Source organism: Balaenoptera borealis (genome assembly GCF_965194805.1).
Source record: "Balaenoptera borealis genome assembly, chromosome: 10".
Taxonomy (NCBI): Eukaryota; Metazoa; Chordata; class Mammalia; order Artiodactyla; family Balaenopteridae; genus Balaenoptera; species Balaenoptera borealis.
This window is the reverse complement of record NC_138874.1, coordinates 6,330,753-6,345,742: the sequence shown is the minus strand read 5'-3', so window position 1 is coordinate 6,345,742 and position 14,990 is coordinate 6,330,753. Positions and strand designations below refer to the sequence as shown.

General features: G+C 38.5%; 1 protein-coding gene across 1 annotated transcript in view; it reads right to left on the bottom strand.

The window, feature by feature from the left end:
* Nucleotides 1–893: 893 nt before the first annotated feature.
* LOC309635886 (uncharacterized protein) overlaps nt 894–14,990 on the bottom strand; it is a 141,466-nt gene continuing 127,369 nt past the window's right edge. Inside the window, exon 11 of the mRNA XM_082407736.1 lies at nt 894–14,990. This exon is cut by the window's right edge and continues 23,788 nt beyond it. The gene's annotated coding sequence lies outside the window, so the exon portion shown is untranslated.

Below are 14,990 nucleotides of genomic sequence, written 5' to 3'. Positions count from 1 at the left end.
CCAGTGCGCAGTTACCAGTCCTTCCCACCAGGAAGCCTGCATAAGTCTCTTAGCCAGCCTCATCCACCAGGGGGCAGGTAGCAGAAGCCAGAAGGAACTACAACCCTGCAGCCTGCAGAATGGAAACTGCAATCACAGAAAATTAGACAAAATGAGACAGCGGAGGAATACGTCCCAGATGAAGGAACAAGATAAAACCCCAGAACACCACCTAAGTGAAGCGGAGATAGGCAATCTACCTGAAAAAGAATTCAGAGTAATGATAGTAAAGATGATCCAAGATCGTGGGGAAAAAAATGGAGACACAGATGGAGAGAATACAAGAAATGTTTAACAAAAACCTAGAAGAACTAAAGAACATACAAACAGATGAACAATACAATAACTGAAATGAAAAATACACTAGAAGGAATCAATAGAATAATTGAGGCAGAAGAATGGATAAGTGAGCTGGAAGACAGAATGGTGGAAATCACTACCATGGAACAGAATAAAGAAAAAAGAATGAAAAGAAATGAGGACAGTCTAAGAGACCTCTGGGACAACATTAAACACACAAACATTTGCATTATAGGGGTCCCAGAAGGAGAAGAGTAAGAGAAAGGACCTGAGAAAATACATGAAGAGATAATAGCTGAAAACTTCCCTACCATGGGAAAGAAAATAGTCACCCAAGTCCAGGAAGGGCAGAGAGTCCCGGGCAGGATAAACCCAAGGAGAAACACGCCAAGACACACAGTAATCAAATTGACAAAAATTAAAGATAAAGAAAAAATATTAAAAGCAACAAGGGAAAGGCAACAGATAACGTACAAGGAAACTCCCATAAGGTTATAAGCTGATTTCTCAGCAAAAACTGCAGGCCAGAAGGGAGTGGCACAATGTATTTAAAGTTATGAAAGGGAAAAACCTACAACCAAGAACGCACAGCAAGGTTCTCATTCAGATTCAACAGAGAAATCAAAAGCTTTTCTGACAAGCAGAAGCTATGAGAATTCAGCACCACCAGACCAGCTTTGCAACAAATGTTAAAGGAACTTCTCTAGGTGGGAAAGAAAAGACCACAACTAGAAACAAGAAAATTATGAATGGAAGAGCTCACCAGTAAAGGCAAACATACAGTAAACATAGGAAATTATCTGCACACAAATATGATATCAAAACCAGCAATTGTGAGGAAAGCACAAGTGCAGGATATTGGAAATGCATTTGAAGTTAAAGATCAGCAACTTAGTACAATCTTATTTTTTTACATAGACTGCTATCTCAAAACCTCATGGTAACTGCAACCGAAAATCTACAATAGATACACACACAAAAAAGAAAAAGGAATCCAAACACAACACTAAAGTTAGTCGTCAGATCACAAGAGAAAAAAAGGAAGGTAAGAAAAAACACCTACAAAAACAAATCCAGGGCTTCCCTGGTGGCGCAGTGGTTGAGAATCTGCCTGCCAATGCAGGGGACACGGGTTCGAGCCCTGGTCTGGGAAGATCCCACATGCCGCGGAGCAACTAGGCCCGTGAGCCACAAATACTGAGCCTGCGCATCTGGAGCCTGTGCTCCGCAACAAGAGAGGCCGCAATAGTGAGAGGCCTGCGCACCGTGATGAAGAGTGGTCCCTGCTTGCCGCAACCAGAGAAAGCCCTCGCACAGAAACGAAGACCCAACACAGCCAAAAATAAATAAAGAAAAAAAAAAAGTTCTTAAAAAACAAAACAAATCCAAAACAGTTAACAAAAATAAATGAAAGGGGGCTTCCCTGGTGGCACAGTGGTTGAGAATCTGCCTGCCAATGCAGGGGACATGGGTTCGAGCCCTGGTCTGGGAAGATCCCACATGCCGCGGAGCAACTGGGCCCGTGAGCCACAATTACTGAGCCTGCGCGTCTGGAGCCTGTGCTCCGCAACAAGAGAGGCCGCGACGGTGAGAGGCCCGCGCACCGCGATGAAGAGTGGCCCCTGCTTGCCACAACTAGAGAAAGCCCTCGCACAGAAACGAAGACCCAACACAGCCAAAAATAAATAAGTAAATAAAGGAGGTCCTTTAAAAAAAATAAAAATAAAAATAAATGAAAGGATTTACTTAGTGTTGATGACTGAAGACTGATTTCTCCCTAAACTGAATGAATGATTCAGTGCAACCCTAACTGCCATCCAACAGCAGGTTTTGTTGTTGGAAATTATGAATTTAAAATGTATTTGCAGATGCAGTGACCAACAATAGCTGACACAGTCTGAAAATAGCAAAATAAAGCTGCAGGACTCAGATTGCTACATAACTAGACTGTTACAGGCAGACCTCAGAGTTATTGGCTTGGTTCCGGACCACAGCAATAAAGTAAATATTGTAATAAAGCGAGTCACACTGGTTTCTCAGTGCATATAAAAGTTATGTTTATACTGTAGTCTATTAAGTGTGCAATAGTGTTATATCTATTGATAAAAAATGCTAACCACCATTAGAGCCTTCAGCAAGTTGTAATCTTTTTGAATAGTAACATCAAAGATCACTGATCACAGATTGCTCTAACAAGTTTAAAAATGAAAAGTGTGAAATACAGTGAGAATTACCAAACTGGCACAGAGACATGAAGTGAGCAAATGCTATTGGAAAAAAATGGCACTGATAGACTTGCTTGATGCAGGGTTGCCACAAAACCTTCACTCTGTAAAACATGCAATATCTGTCAAGTGCAACTAAGTGAAGCACAATAAAATGAAGTATGTCTGTATAGTCACAGCGATGAACAATGTTGAGAAACAGGTCCAAGCATACTGATAAATGACAAAGGTCACATGTAGTACTGTGGTGAAAAGATGGTTTTCATCATAAATGGTACTGGGATAATTGGCCCGCTATATGCAAAAAAGAAACATCTTGGCTGTAACCACCTACCGTGCACAGAAGTCAATTTCATATAGATTGTACATCTAAATGTGAAAGGCAATACAATAACACTGGTAGAAAATACAGGTGAACATCATGACCTTGGGTAAGACACGTTAAACAAAAACAATATAGAGAAATTTGCACTGGAATTAAATGCTGTTTGTTCAAAAAACACAAGTTAAAAGCCAGTGGCAGACTGGGAGGAGACAATTGCAGTGCATGTTTCTAACCGAGGACTCTCACACAGAATATGTAAAGAGCTCCTATAAATCAAAAAAGTCAGAAAAATTAGCAGAAAAATGTAAATCGAACATAATTTACAAAGAGTATATTTAACTGGCAAGTAAACATGTGAAAACTTGATCAGCTTCAGTAGCCATCAAGGAAAGGTAAATTATAACAAAAATTTAATACCACTACACAGCAGAATGGCTAAAATGATTTTTTAAAAACTGATGAACATATGAAGCAACTGGGACTCATACAAGTTTGGTGGAAATCTAAATTGTACACTTTGGAAAACAGGCTTTTTCTACTAAAGCTGAGCAGGCATGTTAATTTTGGGGTTTTTTTGTTTTTTGTTTGTTTTGCTACTTTTTTGTTGTCGTTTTTGGCCGTGCTGCACAGCATGCGGGATCTTAAGCATGGAGTTCTAACCACTGGACTGCCAGGGAATTCCCCTAAATTTTGGATGTGTAATTGTACTTCTAGGCATATATCCAACAGATAAATACAAATATTTTTACTGAAAGAGTATTCACAGTAGTACTACTCTCAACAGCCCGGATACAGACAACAGCACAAATGTCCACCAACACTAGAATGGATACATAAATGTGCTCTATTCACTCAGTGATACACTCTACAGCAGTGAGAATGAACCAACCACAACTGCATGCATACAAAAGAAACAGCACAAAGGAGTACATACTATATTTCACTCAAAAAGGCAAATTTAATATGTGGTGTTGGAAGTTGGGATGGTAGTTGCCTGGATTGACTTGAGGGAGCTCCTCTGGTGTTAACAGTGTTCTGGTTTTTTATCTGCATATTGATTGTAGGTGTATTCACTTGGCAAAAGTTATTGTGAATATTTATATATACTCATAGTTTAGTATAACTGTTCCTTAATAAAAAGCAGAAAGTCTGAACATGTTGGCTCTCTGAAATCCCTCCAATAGTTTCTCAGTTCTTAAAAAACACACAACACAAATAAGATGATTCATTAGGATAACAGCAGTAAGTATGTATGTGAAGAATCCCTGTGTGATGTGGTAACGTATGTGAATATATTACATAACATATTTTGATCCCTTAGCTATGTGACAAAGATTTTTCACGTTAAATGCTAACCAATTTCTCTTAATATACATTTTAAGGCAAATAATATTTTACAGTTGTCAAGTTTACCATACCTAGTATATGTTCTCTTACGGTTTCCTGGCATATGTAAGTGGATATGGCCAGTGTTTTCTATTAACTCTTTAATAAAGAATTTAAACATTGTGTTTATTAAGTTTTCATGTGCCTCAGCATCTACCAGTGGGTATAATGAAAATACTAATTCAACAAAATAAGCATTATCATGTTAATTAAAGAAAGCAGATTTGAACTACTTCAACACAGTATTGCTTTCCATTATATGAAGAAAATATCCTGTTAAAATGTTCAGATGAGACATCTAGGTATGAGTTGTATAATCCAAGCTAAACAGGAAATACTTACATCTGTATTATGATGTTGTGTGTATATTTTTTCCTATTCCTTTCTTCCCAATAAACAGGCGGATGTAGAGTTAGATACCAGATTGCTTGAGTTTATATGCTCTCTGGCTTTGTCTCTTAAAAGATTTGTGACAAATTAACTGTCTGTACTCAGACCCTCATCTATAAAATGGGGACATTAGTAGTGCCTACTTCATAGCGGTGCTCAGAATAATTTATGAACTATGAGTTATGCCTGCATTAGCTGTTATTTCTTGAATTAGCTTTCAAACAACTGATAGATTCTTACAAACTCTTTATTCCCTATACTCATTTTTTTCCCTTGGTAGCATAGCCTTGATTTGTATTTTTTTACCTTAGTCTTAGAATGCTCAGAGTAAACCTTGATTAGATTAAGCCAGTCATGGAAAAGTTTCTCCTCAGGGATTTGTTTGGGATTGGCACATGTCCTAATTCTGGCCAGAGCTGTTTGCATAGGTGTTCTGAAAACTTCTGGAAAGGCTTCTTTCTTGTGCAGCTGAAATTTTTCATGTCTGGACATGACCCTTAGTTATATCCTGCATCTCTGAGCGGTAGGTGAAGACTGAGGGTGGTAGAGCAGAGAGAGAACAGATTTGGATTCATGAGGATGTCATTCAGCTCTTTAACTGTTCTACAGTGAGGATAGTTGGAGGCTGTACTCAGCAGTGGGCAGAACTCAGAGTAGCTTCCCTGCCCAGGCAGGGCCACAGAACAGCCCCCAAGGCTGGCAACACTCTTGTTTGGGGAGTTAATCAGGGAGAACTGTGCCCCAAGTTCCTTGGCCAGACATGGCCCAGTGTCCTGGTTCTGCAGATGTGCAGTGCTGCTGGCCATGCCCTCTGCTGAAGTGCTGTTGGGTTAAGCAGCTTTCCAGGCGCTCAGGTCAGGCTTCCTGGTAGGGTGGGGCTATGTATTAGCTCCCCTGCCTGGCTGGAATGGGGGGAACAGCTCCACCAAGCCTTGCAAGGCTATTTTTTTTTGTGGTCTTAACTCAATCCAGCTCTGTGGTCCTGCCTGGGCAGGGAAGCTACTCCATAGCTCTACCCATTGCTGAATACAACCTCCAACACTACCAATCATGAAACCTAACCAGAACTCCTGGGAATCTCAGTAGCTCACCCTGAAACCCTGATTACAGTGGCACTTGAGCAGAGAGTTTGCCCAGCAGCTCTGCATCTGCAGAACAAAGACAGTGGCCCCATTTGTCCAGGGAGCTTAGTGCACAGTTCCATCTAACTTGATCCCCAAACAAAGAGCCCTGTCAGCCTTGGGGGCTGATCTTCAGCCCCAGCTGGGCAAGGATGCTCATTTATAGCCACACCCAAAGTGAATACAGCTTCCAGCCTGGCTTGACCAAGAAACCTAGCCAGATCTCCTGGGAATCTGTGTAGCCCATCCTGCAACTCTGATTACAGCAGCACTTGAGTAGAGAGCCCATCCAGTGGCCCTACCCATTTGACAGAGCTAGGACAGTGGTCTGTCAGGTCACAGAACTTGGTGCATATTTCTGCCTAATTTGATCCTCAAACAAGAGACTTGCCATGCTTAGGGCCTGTACAGGGGCCCACCCTGATAGGGAAACTAATTTGTAGCCCCTTCCATTGCTGAATAGAGCCTTCAGCCCATCCAATTAGGGAGCCTAACCAGAGCACAAGAGGAGGTGCCTAGCCCATCCAACACCCCTGCTTACAATGGCACTTGAACAGAGAGCAAAGCCCTTGGCTTTCCTCATCTGCAGGGAAAATCTGGTGGCCCCATCTAGCCAGGGAATTTGATGTACAGTCTTGCCTTATTTGGGTCCCGAAACAATGAGCTGTGCTGGCCCTGGGACCTGTTCTTCACCCCACCAGGGAAGAGAAGCTCATTCATAGCTCCATCTAACTGCTGAGTATAGTACTGATACCTAGTCCTGACTGTCCAGGAAGCCTGACCAGAGAACCCAGACAATAGCAGAGCCCACCCTATGGCCTCACTTGAGCAGGAAACCAAGTCAGCAATTTCTATTCAAATGTTTTCAGCCAGAGGCAGCCCCTCCTGACCTCAGAGCTTGGGCAGAGGCCTTGCCCCAAAAGAGGTGGAGAGCAGGCCCCAATTGCCCAAAGTATGCTACCAGTTGACATGTCCAGAAACCGAAACTGAGCTGACTGGTGAAGAACTGACTTTACCAAAGTTAACCTGTGAAGTCTGGAAGAGGAGACCATTTGCTCAAATGCAGAAACCAACATATGGATTCAAGGATCATGAAAAATCAAGTAAACATGACACCACGAAAAGAAACTAATAAAGCTCCAATAACACCCTAAAGAAATGGAGATCTAGGAACAGTCAGACAAAGAATTCAGAATAATCCTCTTAAATAAGATTAGTAAACTACAAGAACACACAGATAACTAAAGGACATTAGGAAAACAATGCATGAACAAAATGAGAAGTTCAACAAAGAAATCATCAAAAAAAATTAAGAGCTGAAAAAAAAAGAAACTGCACTGAAGAATTCTGTAGTGTTTCAACAGCAGGCTCAACCATGCAGAAGAAAGGATCAGAGACCTAGAAGTTATCCAGTCAGAGGAACAAAAAGAATAAAGATTGCAAAAGAGTAAAGAAAGACTACACAACATGTGGGGCACCATCAAAAGCAACAATATCCTCATTATAGGAATTCCAGAAGGAAAAAAGGGACAGATGGCATATTTAAAGCAATAATGTCAGACTTCCCAAACTTAGGGAGAGAAATGGACATCCAGATCCACGAGACCCAAAGGACCCCAAATATGTTGAATCTGAATAGGGCTACACTGAGACACATTATAATTAAATTGTCAACAATCAAAGACAAAGAATTTGCAAAGCAGGAAGAGAATGGAGACAAGTTACATGCTAGGGAACCTCCGTAAGACATGGTGGATTTCTCAACAGAAACTTTCCAGGCCAGGAGAAAAAGGAATGATAAATTAGAAACTGCTAAAGGAAAAAAAAACCCTGTCAACCAAGGATTCTATAGCCAGCCAAGCTGTCCTTCAGAAATGAAGGAGAGATAAAGACCTTCCTGAACAAATAAAAGCTGAGAGAGCTCATCACCATTAGATCTGCCTATAAGAAATGCTAAAGAAGCTCTCTGAGTGGAAGAAAAGGACACTAATTATATAATCATAAAAACATAAGAAGGTAGGACAAAACTCACTGGTAATGGTAAATATATAGTCAAAGTTGGATTCTGTAATATAGTAATGGTGGTACATAGTTCCCTAACTCCAGTTTAAAACTTAAAAAAAACAAACAGTAAAAATTAGCATAAGTAAAAATATCTATTATTGTATATGCAATATGAAAAATATGTAAACTGTAACATCAATAACCTAAAATGTGAGGGGGAGGAGAAGTAAAAGTGTAAAGCTTAGGAATGCTATTGAAGTCTTGTTATCAGTTTAAAACAGGGTGCTATAATTTTAAGATATTTTATGTAAGCCTCATGGTAACCACAAGGGAAAAACCTGTAGTATTCATACACACAAAAAACATGAACATGATAATGAAGTCAAAGTATACTGATTCCAAAAGACATCAAACACAAACACAGCAGGATAAGAAGGAAAAATGGATCTACAAAACAATCAGAAAACAATTAACAAAATGGCAATAGTAAGTTCTTACCTATCAATAATTGCTTTAAACATAAGTAGATTAAAGTCTCCAATCAAAAGACAAAGATGGCTAATTGGATAAAACAATAAGATCCAATGACATGCTGCCTACAAGAGACTCACTTTAGCCTCAAAGACATACATAGACTAAAAGTGAGGGAATGGAAAAAAATATTTCCTGCAAATGGTAACCAAAAATAGCAGAGGTAACTATATTTATGTCAGACAAAATAGACTTTAAACTGACACTGGTAGAAAGAGAGAAGTTTTATACACACACACGCATGTAAAGGGATCATTCCATTAAAAAGGTATATAACGTTTGTATATATTTATGCACCAACATTGAAGCAACTAAATATCAATATATAAAGTAAAACTACAAGGGCTAAAAGGAGAAATAAACAGCAATATAGTAAGAGTGGGGGATTCTAATACTGTACTTTCAAAAAGGATAATCATCCAGAGAGAGAATCAATAAGGATCCAGTGGTTTTAAACAGAACTACATACCAAATAGCCCTGATAGACATATACAGAACATTCTATCCAACAACAGCAGAATACGCATTCTCATCAAGTGCACATGGAACATATTCTAGGACAGACCATGTCTTAGGCCACAAAACAAATCTTAGCAAATTCAAGAAGGTTGAAATCATACCAAGTATCTCCTCAGACCACAATTACAAGGAACTAAAAATCAACAGGAGGATAACTGGAAAATTCATGAATACACAGAAAATAACAACACACCCTGAACAATGTCTTAAAGCAATTAAAAGGGGAATAAAATGTATCTTGAGACAAACAAAAATGGAAAGACAACATACCAAAACTTACGGGATGCAGCAAAAGCAGTTCTAAGAGGAAAGTTCATAGCAATAAATGCCTACATTAACACATTATTGACTGGAGATGTATTAATACATCTTTTGTTACCCAAATGTTACTGACCGGAGACATATCAATATGTTTTTAGAGAGTGATAAAATTTACATCACCATGCGAAGTTGTTAGAGCTTAGAATTGGTCAAGGGTTCATTATACAACTTATGATTGCCATTACCATTCACATTTTGCTCCGTTAGGTTTTTGTTCCAACCTTGTGCATAGTTTATTGCCATAAAATTTTCAAAAATGACGCGTTGCAAAATTTTGAGTGAAGAAGAATTTTTCGGTGAATTTTATGCAGATACTTTCTCTGACTGTCCAAGAGGCATATATACTAGTGTATCAGAAAATGATAGTTCTTCAGAATATAGTTCTGATTCAGACGATGTGAATATTAGACCAAAAAAAGACAAAAAAGTCTTAGTGACTGATTCTGATACGGAAAGGGAAAATGAAACTTACAGTGCTGGAGAATGCTCCTTTGCTTCTACAGAAGAGTGGATTGAAGACAACATTTCAGGAAAATTAGAAAACTTTACAGGTGTGTCAGGTGTAACTACTGAATGTAATAACCAGCAAAGTGTTAGTGAAATAACAGAATTAATTTTGGTAACTTGTTCGAGTTGGTCACTTCTCAAACTTTTATCACCAACAGAATGAAAAATCATATAAAAAGTATGATAAGGCTTTAAAATGGACTGATGTAACCAACAGTGACATGAAGAAGTTTCTTGGATTAATAATTTTGATGGCACAAATAAGAAAGTCACACTGGAAAGGATACTGGTTGACTGATCCCTTACTTGAAACACCTATCTTTCCAAAGATTATGACGAGAAGAAGGTTCGAACAAACACTGACATTTCTTCACTTTAACAATAACTTGGAAACTCCACTTCCTGCAGACAGAATTTCAAAAGTTAAACCTCGTTTGGATTATTTTCTACCAAAATTTCAATCAATCTATATACCCCAACAAGAGCTATCACTTGATGAGGCAATGATAAAGTGGAGAGGATGACTCAGATTCAAAACCTATAATTGGGGAAAACTCACAAAATATGGAATTTTGTTCAGGATGGTTAGCAAAAGTGAAACTGGATATATATGCAACCTTGAGATTTACACAGGTGAAGGAAAGAAACTGCAAGAAAAAATATTATCAGTCCTACAACCTTATCTTGGTTCATGGCACCATATTTACCATATTTACCAAGACAATTATTACAACAGTGTGTCCACATCTGAAATATTGTTGAAAAATAAAACCAGAGTTTGTGGGAATATAAGAGAGAATCATCGCCTACCAAACCAATTAAAGGAGAAATCTGAAAATCTATGTGGGGGCGTGGGGGGAATGACATACTTATGGAAGGGAAAAGTGATTCTTCTTATATGGAAAGACAAGAGGCTAGTCCACATGGTGACAACTATTCATGACGCCTCCACAGAATCTACAGGAAAGGAAGACAGAAGGACTGGCCATCAGACAACTTAGCCCACTTATGTATTAGAGTATAATAAATATATGAAAGGAGTTGATTGATCTGATCAATAACTGGCAAATTTCAATATCTTCCAGAAAACTCAAAAATGGTATAAGAAAGTGGGTTTCTATTTGAGTAACTGCAGTTTATTCATGCGTTTAAAATTTATTGTAGGGACTTCCCTGGTGGTCGTGGGTAAGACTCCACGCTCCCAATGCAGGGGGCCCGTGTTCGATCCCTGGTCAGGGAACTAGATCCCACATGCATGCCACAACTAAGATTTCGCATGTCACAACTAAGAGCCCACATGCTGCAACTAAGAATCCTGCATGCCACAACTAAGAGTCCTCATGCCACACTAAAAAAGATCCTGCAGGCCACAACTAAGACCCAGCACAGCCTAAATAAATAAATAAATAAAATTTATTATAGCCTTAATGCACAGAATAAAATGACTCACAAGCAATTTTTGTTAGCAGTAGCTAGAGAATGGATAACTAACCATTCTGGTGAATGTAGTGGTAGTCCCACACCTGGTCCTTCTTGTGGTGTTTCTAAAAGAGCCCCCCACAAGTCGATCCACCTTGTCAACTATCAGGTAAAATAAAAGAACATATTCTAGAGGAAATAATACCCAAGGACTAAAAAAAAAAAAAAAAAAAAAATGATGCCAGAAAGTGTAGAGGCTGCTCTTCCAGGGGAAACTACAGTGAAACACAGCATATTTGTAATAGATGTTTTATTCCCCTGCACAGAGGTGCCTGCTACACTGCCTATCACACTCCAACGAAATATTAGAATGCTTTAGTAAGACATGTACAAAGTTTCAAATAAATACATTAAGTGCAAAAAAAGTTGTTGATACTTACTCAAACACGGGTGTTTCAATATTCACTTACATAACAAATTGCCAGCCACAGGCATTAGTTTCTGCAAAAATCCCCTGGTCAAAAAGTGTGTTAAACTGAAACCATGCCCCACAGGGTTAAAAAAAAATTCTTAAAACCATGCTCCATAGGGTTAATAGAAACTGGTGATTTACAGAAATTGAGTTTGTATTACAGCTTGCTAAAAACCCCTCTGCTTGTAGCCTTCCTTCACTGAGCAAACTTGCCTTATTATTTTATTGCAAGTTACATGCTCTTCCAGCTTCATGTAGCTTAAACAATAAAATGGTTGCCTGAGTCGTTTTCCAGGAACTTGCAGTCAGCTGAGTCTAGTTCAAGCTAATCCAATTAAGACTGCTTGGGACCACTAATCCTAAAACTGGGCCTATGCAAGTGTTTGATGAATGGCTTTTTGATGTCAGAGTGCCCAAAACTAGACCCTCATATCACGCTACACACCTCCATTTGTTTTTTCCTGATTACATATCTTTCTTTTTTCGTAACATCTTTATTGGAGTATAATTGCTTTACAATGGTGTGTTAGTTTCTGCTGTATAACAAAGTGAATCAGCTATACATATACATACATCCCCATATCTCCTCCCTCTTGCATCTCCCTCCTACCCTCCCTATCCCACCCCTCTAGGTGGACACAGAGCACCAAGCTGATCTCCCTGTGCTATGCGGATGCTTCCCACTAGCTATTTATTTTACATTTGGTAGTGTATATATGTACATGCCACTCTCTCACTTCATCCCAGCTTACCCTTCCCCCTCCCCATGTCCTCAAGTCCATTCTCTATGTCTGCATCTTTACTCCTGTCCTGCCCCTAGGTTCTTCAGAACCATTTTTTTTTTCAGATTCCATATATGTGTGTTAGCATATGTTGTTTTTCTCTTTCTGACTTACTTCACTCTGTATGACAGTCTAGGTCCATCCACCTTGCTACAAATAACTCAATTTCGTTTCTTTTTATGGCTGAGTAATATTCCATTGTATATATGTGCTACATCTTCTTTATCCATTCATCTGTCAATGGACATTTAGGTTGCTTCCATGTCCTGGCTATTGTAAATAGAGCTGCAATGAACATTGTGGTACATGACTCTTTTTGAATTATGGTTTTCTCAGGGTACATGCCCAGTAGCACACCTCCATTTTTGAACATACATCCCATGAAGAAAAATGTAATTCAGATACGCCTGCACAGAATACAGATTACCTCACGTCTTCCATACCTCCGATCATCTTTCCCCACACCTAAGACCACCCTGCTTCTTTATCCCATAAATATCCCAAGCCTCTCACCATTAGGGAGGCAGATTTGAGACTTGTTCTCCCATCTCCCCCCCTTTCTTTGCTGCAAACCTCAGTGCCTCAGCATTTTAGCTTGCTGCACATCAGGCAAACAAACTTGGTTTGGTAACAAAACAAGAAAGATTCCTCACTCTATGCCTCAAAGAAGTAGAAAAAGAACAAACTGAGCCCAAAGTAGAAGGAAGGAAATAATAAAGATTAGAGCACAAATAAATAAAAGAACAGGAAAACAACAGAAAAAATTAATAAAACAGAGTTGGTTCATTGAAAATATAAACTAAACTGACAAACCTTTAGGTAGACTAACCAATAAAAAAAGAGAGAGGACCCAAATCAACAACATTATAAACGAAAGAGGAGCCATTACAACTGATACTACAGAAAAACAAAGGATCATAAGCTATCTGAAAAAGTATACACCAACAAACTGGATGACCTAGAAGAAATGGAAAAATCCTTAGAAACGTACAACCTACAGACTGAATCGGGGAGAAATAGAAGATCTGAGCGTATCAATAACAAATAATGAGAGTGGACCAGTGATTAAAAAAAAAAAAAATCTCTCAACATCAAATACCCCAGGACCAGATGGCTTCACAGGTGAATTTCACCAAACATTTGAAGAAGAATTAATCAATCCTCAAATTCTTAAAAAGAAAATCAAAGAGGTGTGAATACTGAAACTCATTTTATGAGGCCAGCATTACTCTAATACCAAAGCCAGGAAAGTACACCACAGGAAAAGAAAACCATGGGTCAATATCCCTGATGATTGCCTTGGGTAGTATAGTCATTTGCAGCAACATGGATGGACCTGGAGATTATCATACTAAGTGAATTCAGTCACACAGAGAAAGACAAATATCATATGATAGTGCTTATATGCGGAATCTAAAAAAAAAAATGATACAAGTGAACTTACAAAACAGAAACAGACTCACAGACTCAGAATTAACTCATGCTTACCAGGGGGGAAGGATGGGGGTGTTGGGAAGGACAGACTGGGAGCTTGGGATTGACATGTACACACTGCTGTATTTAAAATAGATAACCAACAAGGACCTACTGTATAGCACAGGGAACTCTGCTCAATATTCTGTAATAACCTGAATGGAAAAGAATTTGAAAAAGAATAGATATATGTATAAGTGAATCACTTTGCTGTACACCTGAAACTAACACAACATTGTTAGTCAACTATACTCCAATATAAAATAAAAATTAAAAAAGACAATATCCCTGAGAATATAGATGGAAAAATTCTCAGTAAAATATTAGCAAATCAAATTCAGCAGCACATTAAAAGGATCATTCACCATGATTCAAGAGGGATTTATCCCTGGGATGCAAGATTGCTTCAACATATACAAATCAATAAACGTGATATATCATTCTAATAGAATGAAAGAAAAAAAATCATGTGATCATTCAATAGATGTAGAAAAAGCATTTGACAAAATTCAACATCTGTTCAGGATAATAACTCATAACAAATTAGGTCTAGAAAGAATATACCTCAACATAATAAAGGCTATATATGACAAGCCCACATCATCATACTCAGTGGTGAAAGGCTAAAAGCTTTTCCCACTAAGATCTGGACAAGGATGCCCACCCTCATCACTCCTATTCAACACAATAGTGGAAGTCCTAGCCAGAGTAAAATTGTCTCTATTTGCAGATGGCATGATTTTATATAGAGAAAATCCTAAAGACTACACACACACACACACAAAAACCCCACCCTGTTCTTTCTAAGCAACAAATTCAGGAAAATTACAGGATACAAAAATAACAGTAAAAAATCAGCATTTCTATACACTAACAATGAATTTTTGAAAAAGAAATAAAGAAAACTCTTCCATTCACAATAGCATCAAAAACAGTAAAATACCCAGGAATAAAATTAACCAAGGTGGTTAAAGATCTCTACACTGAAAACTACAAGACACAGATGAAAGAAACTGAAGATAACACAAATAAATGGAAAGGTATCCCATGCTCATGGGTTGGGAGAATTAGTAATATTAAAATGTCCATACCAACCAAAGTCATCTACAGATTTAGTGCAATCCCTGTCAAGATTCCAATGGCACTTTCTTTTATAGAAGAAAAAAAAATCCTAAA